A 15,846-nucleotide genomic window follows, 5' to 3' on the forward strand; every position below is an offset into this window, starting at 1 on the left:
ACGCAGTTAATTTAGACTTGTTTGCAATTTCCTGAAATAAGTCTTTGTTCTTGTTGCTTTGAAATGCTAGGATATTGTTATGCAACTTCAATGATCTAAGAATGCGAGACCCTTGAAATACTGTGTCTGATTCTGCATCACAAGATTGAGGGATAGCGTCTCTTCGTACTTGTTCAATATCACTAGCTTTCCTCATTCGGACCGGTTCACAATTTAGAAGGAGCATATTAAGAAACATGCTGCGTGGCCTAATGGATAAGGCGTCTGACTTTGAATCAGAATATTGAAGGTTCGAGTCCCTTCGTAGTCGTTTTATTTCATAAACGCAGTTAATTTAGACTTGTTTTGCAATTTCCTGAAATAAGTCTTTGTTCTTGTTGCTTTGAAATGCTAGGATATTGTTATGCAACTTCAATGATCTAAGAATGCGAGACCCATGAAATATTGTGTCTGATTCTGCATCACAAGATTGAGGGATAGCGTCTCTTCGTACTTGTTCAATATCACTAGCTTTCCTCATTCGGACCGGTTCACAATTTTGAAGGAGTATTTTAAGAAAAAGGCTGCGTGGCCTAATGGATAAGGCATCTGACTTCGAATCTGAAGTTTGAGGGTTCGAGTCCCTTCGTGGTTGTTTAATTTCATTAGCTCATCAATTTTGGACATGTTTGCAATTTCCTGAAATAAGTCTTTGTTCTTGTTGCTTTGAAATGCTAGGATATTGTTATGCAACTTCAATGATCTAAGAATGCGAGACCCGTGAAATATTGTGTCTGATTCTGCATCACAAGATTGAGGGATAGCGTCTCTTCATACTTGTTCAATATCACTAGCTTTCCTCATTCGGACCGGTTCACAAATTTGATGTCTATTGTTGCAAAACAACGTCTGAATGATGTCATATAGGATTATGTGGAGTAGAGTGTGTCGCATAATGGTTAAGGTGTTTGACTTCAAATCAGAAGATTGAGGGTTTGCCTCTCCTCATTGTTGTTTAATTTCATTAGCTCGGCAATTTTGGACATGTTCGCAATTTCCCGAGATAAGGCTTTGTTCTTCTTGCTTTGAAAAGCTAGGACATTGTTATACAATTTAATAATCTAAGAGTTCGAGGCCTGAGTAATATTGTGTCTGATTATGCATCACAAGATTGAGGGATAGCGTCTCTTCGTACTTGTTCAATATCACTAGCTTTCCTCATTCGGACCGGTTCACAATTTTGAAGGAGTATATTATGTTACACGCTGCGTGGCCTAATGGATAAGGCGTCTGACTTCGAATCAGAAGATTGAGGGTTCGAGTCCCTTCGTGGTCGTTTAATTTCATAAACGCAGGTCATTTAGACTTGTTTGCAATGTCCTGAAATAAGTATTTTTCTTGTTGCTTTGAAATGATAGGATATTGTTATGCAACTTCAATGATCTAATAATGCGTGACCCGCAAATTATTATGTCTGATTCTGCATCACAAGATTGAGGGATAGCGTCTCTTCATACTTGTTCAATATCACTAGCTTTCCTCATTCGGACCGGTTCACAAATTTGATGTCTATTGTTGCAAAAAACGTCTGAATGATGTCATATAGGATTATGTGGAGTAGAGTGTGTCGCATAATGGATAAGGTGTTTGACTTCAAATCAGAAGATTGAGGGTTTTACTCTCCTCATTGTTGTTTAATTTCATTAGCTCAGCAATTTTGGACATGTTCGCAATTTCCCGAGATAAGTCTTTGTTCTTCTTGCTTTGAAAAGCTTGCACATTGTTATACAATTTAATAATCTAAGAGTGCGAGGCCTGAGTAATATTGTGTCTGATTATGCATCACAAGATTGAGGGATAGCATCTCTTCGTACTTGTTCAATATCACTAGCTTTCCTCATTCGGACAGGTTCGCAATTTTCATGTCTATTGTGGCAAAACAACGTCTGCATGATGTCATATAGGAGTATATGTAAAAGGTTGCGTGGCCTAATGGATAAGGCGTCTGACTTCAAATCAGAAGATTGAGGGTTCGAGTCCCTTCGTGGTCGTTTAATTTCATAAACGCAGTTAATATAGACTTGTTTGCAATTTCCTGAAATAAGTCTTTGTTCTTGTTGCTTTGAAATGCTAGGATATTGTTATGCAACTTCAATGATCTAAGAATGCGAGACCCGTGAAATATTGTGTCTGATTCTGCATCACAAGATTGAGGGATAGCGTCTCTTCATACTTGTTCAATATCACTAGCTTTCCTCATTCGGACCGGTTCACAAATTTGATGTCTATTGTTGCAAAACAACGTCTGAATGATGTCATATAGGATTATGTGGAGTAGAGTGTGTCGCATAATGGTTAAGGTGTTTGACTTCAAATCAGAAGATTGAGGGTTTGCTTCTCCTCATTGTTGTTTAATTTTATTAGCTCAGCAATTTTGGACATGTTCGCAATTTCCCGAGATAAGGCTTTGTTCTTCTTGCTTTGAAAAGCTAGGACATTGTTATACAATTTAATAATCTAAGAGTTCGAGGCCTGAGTAATATTGTGTCTGATTATGCATCTCAAGATTGAGGGATAGCGTCTCTTCGTACTTGTTCAATATCACTAGCTTTCCTCATTCGGACCGGTTCACAATTTTGAAGGAGTATATTATGTTACACGCTGCGTGGCCTAATGGATAAGGCGTCTGACTTCGAATCAGAAGATTGAGGGTTCGAGTCCCTTCGTGGTCGTTTAATTTCATAAACGCAGTTCATTTAGACTTGTTTGCAATGTCCTGAAATAAGTCTTTGTTCTTGTTGCTTTGAAATGCTAGGATATTGTTATGCAACTTCAATGATCTAAGAATGCAAGACCCGTGAAATATTATGTCTGATTCTGCATCACAAGATTTAGGGATAGCGTCTCTTCATACTTGTTCAATATCACTAGCTTTCCTCATTCGGACCGGTTCACAAATTTGATGTCTATTGTTGCAAAACAACGTCTGAATGATGTCATATAGGATTATGTGGAGTAGAGTGTGTCGCATAATGGATAAGGTGTTTGACTTCAAATCAGAAGATTGAGGGTTTGACTCTCCTCATTGTTGTTTAATTTCATTAGCTCAGCAATTTTGGACATGTTCGCAATTTCCCGAGATAAGGCTTTGTTCTTCTTGCTTTGAAAAGCTAGGACATTGTTATACAATTTAATAATCTAAGAGTGCGAGGCCTGAGTAATATTGTGTCTGATTATGCATCACAAGATTGAGGGATAGCGTCTCTTCGTACTTGTTCAATATCACTAGCTTTCCTCATTCGGACAGGTTCGCAATTTTCTTGTCTATTGTGGCAAAACAACATCTGCATGATGTCATATAGGAGTATATGTAACAGGCTGCGTGGCCTAATGGATAAGGCGTCTGACTTCGAATCAGAAGATTGAGGGTTCGAGTCACTTCGTGGTCGTTTAATTTCATAAACGCAGTTAATTTAGACTTGTTTGCAATGTCCTGAAATAAGTCTTTGTTCTTGTTGCTTTGAAATGCTAGGATATTGTTATGCAACTTCAATGATCTAAGAATGCGAGACCCGTGAAATATTGTGTCTGATTCTGCATCACAAGATTGAGGGATAGCGTCTCTTCGTACTTGTTCAATATCACTAGCTTTCCTCATAAGGACCGGTTCACAATTTTTATGTCTATTGTTGCAAAACAACGTCTGAATGATGTCATATAGGATTATGTGGAGTAGAGTGTGTCGCATAATGGTTAAGGTGTTTGACTTCAAATCAGAAGATTGAGGGTTTGCTTCTCCTCATTGTTGTTTAATTTTATTAGCTCAGCAATTTTGGACATGTTCGCAATTTCCCGAGATAAGGCTTTGTTCTTCTTGCTTTGAAAAGCTAGGACATTGTTATACAATTTAATAATCTAAGAGTTCGAGGCCTGAGTAATATTGTGTCTGATTATGCATCTCAAGATTGAGGGATAGCGTCTCTTCGTACTTGTTCAATATCACTAGCTTTCCTCATTCGGACCGGTTCACAATTTTGAAGGAGTATATTATGTTACACGCTGCGTGGCCTAATGGATAAGGCGTCTGACTTCGAATCAGAAGATTGAGGGTTCGAGTCCCTTCGTGGTCGTTTAATTTCATAAACGCAGTTCATTTAGACTTGTTTGCAATGTCCTGAAATAAGTCTTTGTTCTTGTTGCTTTGAAATGCTAGGATATTGTTATGCAACTTCAATGATCTAAGAATGCGAGACCCGTGAAATATTATGTCTGATTCTGCATCACAAGATTTAGGGATAGCGTCTCTTCATACTTGTTCAATATCACTAGCTTTCCTCATTCGGACCGGTTCACAAATTTGATGTCTATTGTTGCAAAACAACGTCTGAATGATGTCATATAGGATTATGTGGAGTAGAGTGTGTCGCATAATGGATAAGGTGTTTGACTTCAAATCAGAAGATTGAGGGTTTGACTCTCCTCATTGTTGTTTAATTTCATTAGCTCAGCAATTTTGGACATGTTCGCAATTTCCCGAGATAAGGCTTTATTCTTCTTGCTTTGAAAAGCTAGGACATTGTTATACAATTTAATAATCTAAGAGTGCGAGGCCTGAGTAATATTGTGTCTGATTATGCATCACAAGATTGAGGGATAGCGTCTCTTCGTACTTGTTCAATATCACTAGCTTTCCTCATTCGGACAGGTTCGCAATTTTCTTGTCTATTGTGGCAAAACAACATCTGCATGATGTCATATAGGAGTATATGTAACAGGCTGCGTGGCCTAATGGATAAGGCGTCTGACTTCGAATCAGAAGATTGAGGGTTCGAGTCACTTCGTGGTCGTTTAATTTCATAAACGCAGTTAATTTAGACTTGTTTGCAATGTCCTGAAATAAGTCTTTGTTCTTGTTGCTTTGAAATGCTAGGATATTGTTATGCAACTTCAATGATCTAAGAATGCGAGACCCGTGAAATATTGTGTCTGATTCTGCATCACAAGATTGAGGGATAGCGTCTCTTCGTACTTGTTCAATATCACTAGCTTTCCTCATAAGGACCGGTTCACAATTTTTATGTCTATTGTTGCAAAACAACGTCTGAATGATGTCATATAGGATTATGTGGAGTAGAGTGTGTCGCATAATGGTTAAGGTGTTTGACTTCAAATCAGAAGATTGAGGGTTTGCTTCTCCTCATTGTTGTTTAATTTTATTAGCTCAGCAATTTTGGACATGTTCGCAATTTCCCGAGATAAGGCTTTGTTCTTCTTGCTTTGAAAAGCTAGGACATTGTTATACAATTTAATAATCTAAGAGTTCGAGGCCTGAGTAATATTGTGTCTGATTATGCATCACAAGATTGAGGGATAGCGTCTCTTCGTACTTGTTCAATATCACTAGCTTTCCTAATTCGGACCGGTTCACAATTTTGAAGGAGTATATTATGTTACACGCTGCGTGGCCTAATGGATAAGGCGTCTGACTTTGAATCAGAAGATTGAGGGTTCGAGTCCCTTCGTGGTCGTTTAATTTCATAAACGCAGTTAATTTAGACTTGTTTGCAATTTCCTGAAATAAGTCTTTGTTCTTGTTGCTTTGAAATGCTAGGATATTGTTATGCAACTTCAATGATCTAAGAATGCGAGACCCGTGAAATATTGTGTCTGATTCTGCATCACAAGATTGAGGGATAGCGTCTCTTCGTACTTGTTCAATATCACTAGCTTTCCTCATAAGGACCGGTTCACAATTTTGAAGGAGTATATGTAACAGGCTGCGTGGCCTAATGGATAAGGCGTCTGACTTCGAATCAGAAGATTGAGGGTTCGAGTCCCTTCGTGGTCGTTTAATTTCATGAACACAGTTAATTTAGACTTGTTTGCAATTTCATGAAATAAGTCTTTGTTCTTGTTTTTTTGAAATGCTAGGATATTGTTATGCAACTTCAATGATCTAAGAATGCGAGACCCGTGAAATATTGTGTCTTATTCTGCATCACAAGATTGAGGGATAGCGTCTCTTCGTACTTGTTCAATATCACTAGCTTTCCTCATTCGGACCGGTTCACAAATTTGATGTCTATTGTTCCAAAACAACGTCTGAATGATGTCATATAGGATTATGTGGAGTAGAGTGTGTCGCATAATGGATAAGGTGTTTGACTTCAAATCAGAAGAATGAGGGTTTGACTCTCCTCATTGTTGTTTAATTTCATTAGCTCAGCTATTTTGGACATGTTCGCAATTTCCCGAGATAAGGTTTTGTTCTTCTTGCTTTGAAAAGCTAGGACATTGTTATACAATTTAATAATCTAAGAGTGCGAGGCCTGAGTAATATTGTGTCTGATAATGCATCACAAGATTGAGGGATAGCGTCTCTTCGTACTTGTTCAATATCACTAGCTTTCCTCATTCGGACAGGTTCGCAATTTTCATGTCTATTGTGGCAAAACAACGTCTGCATGATGTCATATAGGAGTATATGTAACAGGCTGCGTGGCCTAATGGATAAGGCGTCTGACTTCGAATCAGAAGATTGAGGGTTCGAGTCCCTTCGTTGTCGTTTAATTTCATAAACGCAGTTCATTTAGACTTGTTTGCAATTTCCTGAAATAAGTCTTTGTTCTTGTTGCTTTGAAATGCTAGGATATTGTTATGCAACTTCAATGATCTAAGAATGCGAGACCCGTGAAATATTGTGTCTGATTCTGCATCACAAGATTGAGGGATAGCGTCTCTTCGTACTTGTTCAATATCACTAGCTTTCCTCATAAGGATAGGTTCACATTTTGAAGGAGTATATGTAACAGGCTGAGTGGCCTAATGGATAAGGCGTCTGACTTCGAATCAGAAGATTGAGGGTTCGAGTCCCTTCGTGGTCGTTTAATTTCATAAACGCAGTTAATTTAGACTTGTTTGCAATTTCCTGAAATAAGTCTTTGTTCTTGTTTTTTTGAAATGCTAGGATATTGTTATGCAACTTCAATGATCTAAGAATGCGAGACCCGTGAAATATTGTGTCTTATTCTGCATCACAAGATTGAGGGATAGCGTCTCTTCGTACTTGTTCAATATCACTAGCTTTCATCATTCGGACCGGTTCACAAATTTGATGTCTATTGTTCCAAAACAACGTCTGAATGATGTCATATAGGATTATGTGGAGTAGAGTGTGTCGCATAATGGATAAGGTGTTTGACTTCAAATCAGAAGATTGAGGGTTTGACTCTCCTCATTGTTGTTTAATTTCATTAGCTCAGCTATTTTGGACATGTTCGCAATTTCCCGAGATAAGGTTTTGTTCTTCTTGCTTTGAAAAGCTAGGACATTGTTATACAATTTAATAATCTAAGAGTGCGAGGCCTGAGTAATATTGTGTCTGATTATGCATCACAAGATTGAGGGATAGCGTCTCTTCGTACCTGTTCAATATCACTAGCTTTTCTCATTCGGACAGGTTCGCAATTTTCATGTCTATTGTGGCAAAACAACGTCTGCATGATGTCATATAGGAGTATATGTAACAGGCTGCGTGGCCTAATGGATAAGGCGTCTGACTTCGAATCAGAAGATTGAGGGTTCGAGTCCCTTCGTGGTTGTTTAATTTCATAAACGCAGTTAATTTAGACATGTTTGCAATTTCCTGAAATAAGCCTTTGTTCTTGTTGCTTTGAAATGCTAGGATATTGTTATGCAACTTCAATGATCTAAGAATGCGAGACCCGTGAAATATTGTGTCTGATTCTGCATCACAAGATTGAGGGATAGCGTCTCTTCGTACTTGTTCAATATCACTAGCTTTCCTCATTCGGACAGGTTCGCAATTTTCATGTCTATTGTGGCAAAACAACATCTGCATGATGTCATATAGGAGTATATGTAACAGGCTGCGTGGCCTAATGGATAAGGCGTCTGACTTCGAATCAGAAGATTGAGGGTTCGAGTCCCTTCGTGGTCGTTTAATTTCATAAACGCAGTTCATTTAGACTTGTTTGCAATTTCCTGAAATAAGTCTTTGTTCTTGTTGCTTTGAAATGCTAGGATATTGTTATGCAACTTCAATGATCTAAGAATGCGAGACCCGTGAAATATTGTGTCTGATTCTGCATCACAAGACTGAGGGATAGCGTCTCTTCGTACTTGTTCAATATCACTAGCTTTCCTCATAAGGACCGGTTCACAATTTTGTAGGAGTATATGTAACAGGCTGCGTGGCCTAATGGATAAGGCGTCTGACTTCGAATCAGAAGATTGAGGGTTCGAGTCCCTTCGTAGTCGTTTAATTTCATAAACACAGTTAATTTAGACTTGTTTGCAATTTCATGAAATAAGTCTTTGTTCTTGTTTTTTTGAAATGCTAGGATATTGTTATGCAACTTCAATGATCTAAGAATGCGAGACCCGTGAAATATTGTGTCTTATTCTGCATCACAAGATTGAGGGATAGCGTCTCTTCGTACTTGTTCAATATCACTAGCTTTCCTCATTCGGACCGGTTCACAAATTTGATGTCTATTGTTCCAAAACAACATCTGAATGATGTCATATAGGATTATGTGGAGTAGAGTGTGTCGCATAATGGATAAGGTGTTTGACTTCAAATCAGAAGAATGAGGGTTTGACTCTCCTCATTGTTGTTTAATTTCATTAGCTCAGCTATTTTGGACATGTTCGCAATTTCCCGAGATAAGGTTTTGTTCTTCTTGCTTTGAAAAGCTAGGACATTGTTATACAATTTAATAATCTAAGAGTGCGAGGCCTGAGTAATATTGTGTCTGATTATGCATCACAAGATTGAGGGATAGCGTCTCTTGGTACCTGTTCAATATCACTAGCTTTTCTCATTCGGACAGGTTCGCAATTTTCATGTCTATTGTGGCAAAACAACGTCTGCATGATGTCATATAGGATTATATGTAACAGGCTGCGTGGCCTAATGTATTAGGCGTCTGACTTTGAATCAGAAGATTGAGGGTTCGAGTCCCTTCGTGGTTGTTTAATTTCATAAACGCAGTTAATTTAGACATGTTTGCAATTTCCTGAAATAAGTCTTTGTTCTTGTTGCTTTGAAATGCTAGGATATTGTTATGCAACTTCAATGATCTAAGAATGCGAGACCCGTGAAATACTGTGTCTGATTCTGCATCACAAGATTGAGGGATAGCGTCTCTTCATACTTGTTCAATATCACTAGCTTTCCTCATTCGGACCGGTTCACAAATTTGATGTCTATTGTTGCAAAACAACGTCTGAATGATGTCATATAGGATTATGTGGAGTAGAGTGTGTCGCATAATGGATAAGGTGTTTGACTTCAAATCAGAAGATTGAGGGTTTTACTCTCCTCGTTGTTGTTTAATTTCATTAGCTCAGCTATTTTGGACATGTTCGCAATTTCCCGAGATAAGGCTTTGTTCTTGCTTTGAAAAGCTAGGACATTGTTATACAATTTAATAATCTAAGAGTGCGAGGCCTGAGTAATATTGTGTCTGATAATGCATCACAAGATTGAGGGATAGCGTCTCTTCGTACTTGTTCAATATCACTAGCTTTCCTCATTCGGACAGGTTCGCAATTTTCATGTCTATTGTGGCAAAACAACGTCTGCATGATGTCATATAGGAGTATAGGTAACAGGCTGCGTGGCCTAATGGATAAGGCGTCTGACATCGAATCAGAAGATTGAGGGAGCGAGTCCCTTCGTGGTCGTTTAATTTCATAAACGCAGTTCATTTAGACTTGTTTGCAATTTCCTGAAATAAGCCTTTGTTCTTGTTGCTTTGAAATGCTAGGATATTGTTATGCAACTTCAATGATCTAAGAATGCGAGACCCGTGAAATATTGTGTCTGATTCTGCATCACAAGATTGAGGGATAGCGTCTCTTCGTACTTGTTCAATATCACTAGCTTTCCTCATAAGGACCGGTTCACAATTTTGAAGGAGTATATGTAACAGGCTGCGTGGCCTAATGGATAAGGCGTCTGACTTCGAATCAGAAGATTGAGGGTTCGAGTCCCTGCGTGGTCGTTTAATTTAATAAACGCAGTTAATTTAGACTTGTTTGCAATTTCCTGAAATAAGTCTTTGTTCTTGTTTTTTTGAAATGCTAGGATATTGTTATGCAACTTCAATGATCTAAGAATGCGAGACCCGTGAAATATTGTGTCTTATTCTGCATCACAAGATTGAGGGATAGCATCTCTTCGTACTTGTTCAATATCACTAGCTTTCCTCATTCGGACCGGTTCACAAATTTGATGTCTATTGTTCCAAAACAACGTCTGAATGATGTCATATAGGATTATGTGGAGTAGAGTGTGTCGCATAATGGATAAGGTGTTTGACTTCAAATCAGAAGATTGAGGGTTTGACTCTCCTCATTGTTGTTTAATTTCATTAGCTCAGCTATTTTGGACATGTTCGCAATTTCCCGAGATAAGGTTTTGTTCTTCTTGCTTTGAAAAGCTAGGACATTGTTATACAATTTAATAATCTAAGAGTGCGAGGCCTGAGTAATATTGTGTCTGATTATGCATCACAAGATTGAGGGATAGCGTCTCTTCGTACCTGTTCAATATCACTAGCTTTTCTCATTCGGACAGGTTCGCAATTTTCATGTCTATTGTGGCAAAACAACGTCTGCATGATGTCATATAGGAGTATATGTAACAGGCTGCGTGGCCTAATGGATAAGGCGTCTGACTTCGAATCAGAAGATTGAGGGTTCGAGTCCCTTCGTGGTTGTTTAATTTCAAAAACGCAGTTAATTTAGACATGTTTGCAATTTCCTGAAATAAGTCTTTGTTCTTGTTGCTTTGAAATGCTAGGATATTGTTATGCAACTTCAATGATCTAAGAATGCGAGACCCGTGAAATATTGTGTCTGATTCTGCATCACAAGATTGAGGGATAGCGTCTCTTCATACTTGTTCAATATCACTAGCTTTCCTCATTCGGACCGGTTCACAAATTTGATGTCTATTGTTGCAAAACAACGTCTGAATGATGTCATATAGGATTATGTGGAGTAGAGTGTGTCGCATAATGGATAAGGTGTTTGACTTCAAATCAGAAGATTGAGGGTTTGACTCTCCTCATTGTTGTTTAATTTCAATTGCTCAGCAATTTTGGACATATTCGCAATTTCCCGAGATAAGGCTTTGTTCTTCTTGCTTTGAAAAGCTAGGACATTGTTATACAATTTAATAATCTAAGAGTAAGAGGCCTGAGTAATATTGTGTCTGATTATGCATCACAAGATTGAGGGATAGCGTCTCTTCGTACTTGTTCAATATCACTAGCTTTCCTCATTCGGACAGGTTCACAATTTTCTTGTCTATTGTGGCAAAACAACGTCTGCATGATGTCATATAGGAATATATGTAGCAGGCTGCGTGGCCTAATCGATAAGGCGTCTGACTTCGAATCAGAAGATTGAGGGTTCGCGTTCCTTCGTGGTCGTTCAATTTCATAAACGCAGTTAATTTAGACTTGTTTGCAATTTCCTGAAATAAGTCTTTGTTCTTGTTGCTTTGAAATGCTAGGATATTGTTATGCAACTTCAATGATCTAAGAATGCGAGACCCGTGAAATATTTTGTCTGATTCTGCATCACAAGATTGAGGGATAGCGTCTCTTCGTACTTGTTCAATATCACTAGCTTTCCTCATTCGGACCGGTTCAAAATTTTGAAGGAGTATATTAAGAAACAGGCTGCTTGGCCTAATGGATAAGGCGTCTGACTTCAAATCAGAAGTTTGAGGGTTTGAGTCCCTTCGTGGTCGTTTAATTTCATAAACTCAGTTAATTTAGACTTGTTTGCAATTTCCTGAAATAAGTCTTTGTTCTTGTTGCTTTGAAATGCTAGGATATTGTTATGCAATTTCAATGATCTAAGAATGCGATACCCGTGAAATATTGTGTCTGATTCTGCATCACAAGATTGAGGGATAGCGTCTCTTCATACTTGTTCAATATCACTAGCTTTCCTCATTCGGACCGGTTCACAAATTTGATGTCTATTGTTGCAAAACAACGTCTGAATGATGTCATATAGGATTATGTGGAGTAGAGTGTGTCGCATAATGGATAAGGTGTTTGACTTCAAATCAGAAGATTGAGGGTTTTACTCTCCTCGTTGTTGTTTAATTTCATTAGCTCAGCTATTTTGGACATGTTCGCAATTTCCCGAGATAAGGCTTTGTTCTTCTTGCTTTGAAAAGCTAGGACATTGTTATACAATTCAATAATCTAAGAGTGCGAGGCCTGAGTAATATTGTGTCTGATTATGCATCACAAGATTGAGTGATAGCGTCTCTTCTTACTTGTTCAATATCACTAGCTTTTCTCATTTGGACAGGTTCGCAATTTTCATGTCTATTGTTGCAAAACAACGTCTGCATGATGTCATATAGGTGTATATGTAACAGGCTGCGTGGCCTAATGGATAAGCCGTCTGACTTCGAATCAGAAGATTGAGGTTTTCGAGTCCCTTCGTGGTCGTTTAATTTCATAAACGCAGTTAATTTAGACTTGTTTGCAATTTCCTGAAATAAGTCTTTGTTCTTGTTGCTTTGAAATGCTAGGATATTGTTATGCAACTTCAATGATCTAAGAATGCGAGACCCGTGAAATATTGTGTCTGATTCTGCATCACAAGATTGAGGGATAGCGTCTCTTCGTACTTGTTCAATATCACTAGCTTTCCTCATTCGGACCGGTTCACAAATTTGATGTCTATTGTTCCAAAACAACGTCTGAATGATGTCCTATAGGATTATGTGGAGTAGAGTGTGTCGCATAATGGATAAGGTGTTTGACTTCAAATCAGAAGATTGAGGGTTTTACTCTCCTCGTTGTTGTTTAATTTCATTAGCTCAGCTATTTTGGACATGTTCGCAACTTCCCGAGATAAGGCTTTGTTCTTCTTGCTTTGAAAAGCTAGGACATTGTTATACAATTTAATAATCTAAGAGTGCGAGGCCTGAGTAATATTGTGTCTGATTATGCATCACAAGATTGAGGGATAGCGTCTCTTCGTACCTGTTCAATATCACTAGCTTTTCTCATTCGGACAGGTTCGCAATTTTCATGTCTATTGTGGCAAAACAACGTCTGCATGATGTCATATAGGAGTATATGTAACAGGCCGCGTGGCCTAATGGATAAGGCGTCTGACTTCGAATCAGAAGATTGAGGGTTCGAGTCCCTTCGTGGTCGTTTAATTTCATAAACGCAGTTAATTTAGACTTGTTTGCAATTTCCTGAAATAAGTCTTTGTTCTTGTTGCTTTGAAATGCTAGGATATTGTTATGCAACTTCAATGATCTAAGAATGCGAGACCCGTGAAATATTGTGTCTGATTCTGCATCACAAGATTGAGGGATAGCGTCTCTTCGTACTTGTTCAATATCACTAGCTTTCCTCATTCTGTCATTCAGACAGTTTCACAATTTTGCTCTCTATTTTTGCAAATCAAAGGCTGTCTGATGTTATACGTAGTAGACTGAGTGGCCTAACGGATAAGACGTCTGACTTCGAATCAAAAGATCGAGGGTTTGAGTCCCTTCATAGTTGTTTAATATCATTTGGACTTGTTCCCAATTTCTCTAAATAAAACATGGTTCCTGCTGCTTGGAAAAGTTTCAACATCGTTATTGCTATATATATTTAATATAATGCATCAGACGATTGATAGATAAAGTCTGTTAGTAGTTTAGATAAGTTCCCAAGTTGTCTACATAAGACATGTCTCGTTTATGGGAAAATATAGGATATTGTTATATAGCTTAAATAATATCAGACTGTGCGTCCTAATGGCTAACGTGTCTGATTAATCATCACAACATTGAGACATAGAGTCCAATCGTAGTTGTTAAAAATCACTAGCTTTCCTCATTTAGATAGGTTCCCAATATTCCATTTATTTTTTTATTATCAAAGGCTGTGTAGCCTAATGCATAATAAGTCTGATTCCGGATATGGTGTAAGGGGGTTCAAGTACCTTTGTGGTTTTTAGATATACTTATTTAGACAGGTTTCCAAAATCCCTACATAAGACCTGTCCTTACTTGCAAAGAAAATGCTGTACATTGTCATATAGGATCAGTAGTTGTTGACCTTGTGACATAATGGATAAGGCGTCTGTCTTTGAAACAGAATATGGAGGGTTTGAGTCCCTTTGTGGTGGATTAATTTCACTAGTTCGGCTTATTTGGACATTTTCCCTAAATAAGACGTCTCTAGTTGCTAAGACATTGTTATATATTCTTTTATAAAGCATGTAAAATGTGTCTAACTGCAGCTCAGGAGATTTGAGGGTTCAAGTCCCTTTGTAGTTGTTGTGGAAATTTACCACCAAGGACTAAACTCAAAGTAAATGAATCAATCTTTCTTATCATGGCCGGAGAGGTTCACAAACTCAATCCAAACGTGATGAAAACGACGTTCCCTTTCAGTCCTTATATACTGCTACACAAACAAGTCATATAAGCATGATTTACATTATTCATTATTAACATTGGTTCCTGCATGTGACTGACCCCTGCATGTGACCTTGAAACTGAAATAGTCCTCTTGGTTCCCAGAGCAATGTTCTGGGTGTACTGCCAAATTACTTATATAGTGATAGTGAGGATTTCTCCCACAATCAATCAGTCACTTGTATGAACCCAACCGAGTTGGTTATTAGAAAAGCAGAATTTATGCTAAACATACGATCTGATAAACACGAACATAAACATTCCTTCACATGGTCTTTATACACTGCTCCAAAAAATAAAGGGAACACTAAAATAACACATCCTAGATCTGAATGAATGAAATATTCTTATTAAATACTTTTTTCTTTACATAGTTGAATGTGCTGACAACAAAATCACACAAAAATGATCAATGGAAATCAAATGTATCAACCCATGGAGGTCTGGATTTGGAGTCACACTCAAAATGAAAGTGGAAAACCACACTACAGGCTGATCCAACTTTGATGTAATGTCCTTAAAACGAGTCAAAATGAGGCTCAGTAGTGTGTGTGGCCTCCACGTGCCTGTATGACCTCCCTACAACGCCTGGGCATGCTCCTGATGAGGTGGCGGATGGTCTCCTGAGGGATCTCCTCCCAGACATGGACTAAAGCATCCGCCAACTCCTGGACAGTCTGTGGTGCAACGTGGCGTTGGTGGATGGAGCGAGACATGTCCCAGATGTGCTCAATTGGATTCAGGTCTGGGGAACGGGCGGGCCAGTCCATATCATCAATGCCTTCCTCTTGCAGGAACTGCTGACACACTCCAGCCACATGAAGTCTAGCATTGTCTTGCATTAGGAGGAACCCAGGGCCAACCGCACCAGCATATGGTCTCACAAGGGGTCTGAGGATCTCATCTCGGTACCTAGTGGCAGTCAGAATACCTCTGGCGAGCCCATGGAGGGCTGTGCGGCCCCCCAAAGAAATGCCACCCCACACCATGACTGACCCACCGCCAAACCGGTCATGATGGAGGATGTTGCAGGCAGCAGAACGTTCTCCACGGCGTCTCCAGACTCTGTCACGTCTGCCACATGTGCTCAGTGTGAACCTGCTTTCATCTGTGAAGAGCACAGGGCGCCAGTGGCGAAATTGCCAATCTTGGTGTTCTCTGGCAAATGCCAAACGTCCTGCACGGTGTTGGGCTGTAAACACAACCCCCACCTGTGGACGTCGGGCCCTCATACCACCCTCATGGAGTCTGTTTCTGACCGTTTGAGCAGACACATGTACATTTGTGGCCTACTGGAGGTCATTTTGCAGGTCTCTGGCAGTGCTCCTCCTTGCACAAAGGCGGAGGTAGCGGTCCTGCTGCGGGGTTGTTGCCCTCCTACG

General features: G+C 39.0%; 16 non-coding genes across 16 annotated transcripts; all 16 read left to right on the forward strand.

Annotated features, from left to right (window-relative positions):
* The first annotated feature begins 561 nt into the window (after positions 1-561).
* On the forward strand, positions 562-634 carry trnar-ucg (transfer RNA arginine (anticodon UCG)). The gene has a single exon. It is a non-coding gene; the product is annotated as a tRNA-Arg (tRNA).
* Positions 635-1,242: 608 nt separating this feature from the next.
* trnar-ucg (transfer RNA arginine (anticodon UCG)) lies at positions 1,243-1,315 on the forward strand. Its single transcript has one exon. It is a non-coding gene; the product is annotated as a tRNA-Arg (tRNA).
* A 1,323-nt stretch (positions 1,316-2,638) lies between these two features.
* On the forward strand, positions 2,639-2,711 carry trnar-ucg (transfer RNA arginine (anticodon UCG)). Its single transcript has one exon. It is a non-coding gene; the product is annotated as a tRNA-Arg (tRNA).
* Positions 2,712-3,355: 644 nt separating this feature from the next.
* On the forward strand, positions 3,356-3,428 carry trnar-ucg (transfer RNA arginine (anticodon UCG)). Its single transcript has one exon. It is a non-coding gene; the product is annotated as a tRNA-Arg (tRNA).
* Positions 3,429-4,036: 608 nt separating this feature from the next.
* Positions 4,037-4,109, forward strand: trnar-ucg (transfer RNA arginine (anticodon UCG)). Its single transcript has one exon. It is a non-coding gene; the product is annotated as a tRNA-Arg (tRNA).
* A 644-nt stretch (positions 4,110-4,753) lies between these two features.
* Positions 4,754-4,826, forward strand: trnar-ucg (transfer RNA arginine (anticodon UCG)). The gene has a single exon. It is a non-coding gene; the product is annotated as a tRNA-Arg (tRNA).
* Positions 4,827-5,434: 608 nt separating this feature from the next.
* On the forward strand, positions 5,435-5,507 carry trnaq-uug (transfer RNA glutamine (anticodon UUG)). Its single transcript has one exon. It is a non-coding gene; the product is annotated as a tRNA-Gln (tRNA).
* Positions 5,508-5,754: 247 nt separating this feature from the next.
* On the forward strand, positions 5,755-5,827 carry trnar-ucg (transfer RNA arginine (anticodon UCG)). Its single transcript has one exon. It is a non-coding gene; the product is annotated as a tRNA-Arg (tRNA).
* Positions 5,828-6,471: 644 nt separating this feature from the next.
* On the forward strand, positions 6,472-6,544 carry trnar-ucg (transfer RNA arginine (anticodon UCG)). Its single transcript has one exon. It is a non-coding gene; the product is annotated as a tRNA-Arg (tRNA).
* Positions 6,545-6,790: 246 nt separating this feature from the next.
* On the forward strand, positions 6,791-6,863 carry trnar-ucg (transfer RNA arginine (anticodon UCG)). The gene has a single exon. It is a non-coding gene; the product is annotated as a tRNA-Arg (tRNA).
* A 644-nt stretch (positions 6,864-7,507) lies between these two features.
* Positions 7,508-7,580, forward strand: trnar-ucg (transfer RNA arginine (anticodon UCG)). Its single transcript has one exon. It is a non-coding gene; the product is annotated as a tRNA-Arg (tRNA).
* A 286-nt stretch (positions 7,581-7,866) lies between these two features.
* trnar-ucg (transfer RNA arginine (anticodon UCG)) lies at positions 7,867-7,939 on the forward strand. Its single transcript has one exon. It is a non-coding gene; the product is annotated as a tRNA-Arg (tRNA).
* A 247-nt stretch (positions 7,940-8,186) lies between these two features.
* Positions 8,187-8,259, forward strand: trnar-ucg (transfer RNA arginine (anticodon UCG)). The gene has a single exon. It is a non-coding gene; the product is annotated as a tRNA-Arg (tRNA).
* A 1,678-nt stretch (positions 8,260-9,937) lies between these two features.
* trnar-ucg (transfer RNA arginine (anticodon UCG)) lies at positions 9,938-10,010 on the forward strand. Its single transcript has one exon. It is a non-coding gene; the product is annotated as a tRNA-Arg (tRNA).
* Positions 10,011-10,654: 644 nt separating this feature from the next.
* On the forward strand, positions 10,655-10,727 carry trnar-ucg (transfer RNA arginine (anticodon UCG)). Its single transcript has one exon. It is a non-coding gene; the product is annotated as a tRNA-Arg (tRNA).
* A 2,402-nt stretch (positions 10,728-13,129) lies between these two features.
* On the forward strand, positions 13,130-13,202 carry trnar-ucg (transfer RNA arginine (anticodon UCG)). The gene has a single exon. It is a non-coding gene; the product is annotated as a tRNA-Arg (tRNA).
* Positions 13,203-15,846: the final 2,644 nt, after the last annotated feature.

Source organism: Salvelinus fontinalis, chromosome 15 (genome assembly GCF_029448725.1).
Source record: "Salvelinus fontinalis isolate EN_2023a chromosome 15, ASM2944872v1, whole genome shotgun sequence".
Taxonomy (NCBI): Eukaryota; Metazoa; Chordata; class Actinopteri; order Salmoniformes; family Salmonidae; genus Salvelinus; species Salvelinus fontinalis.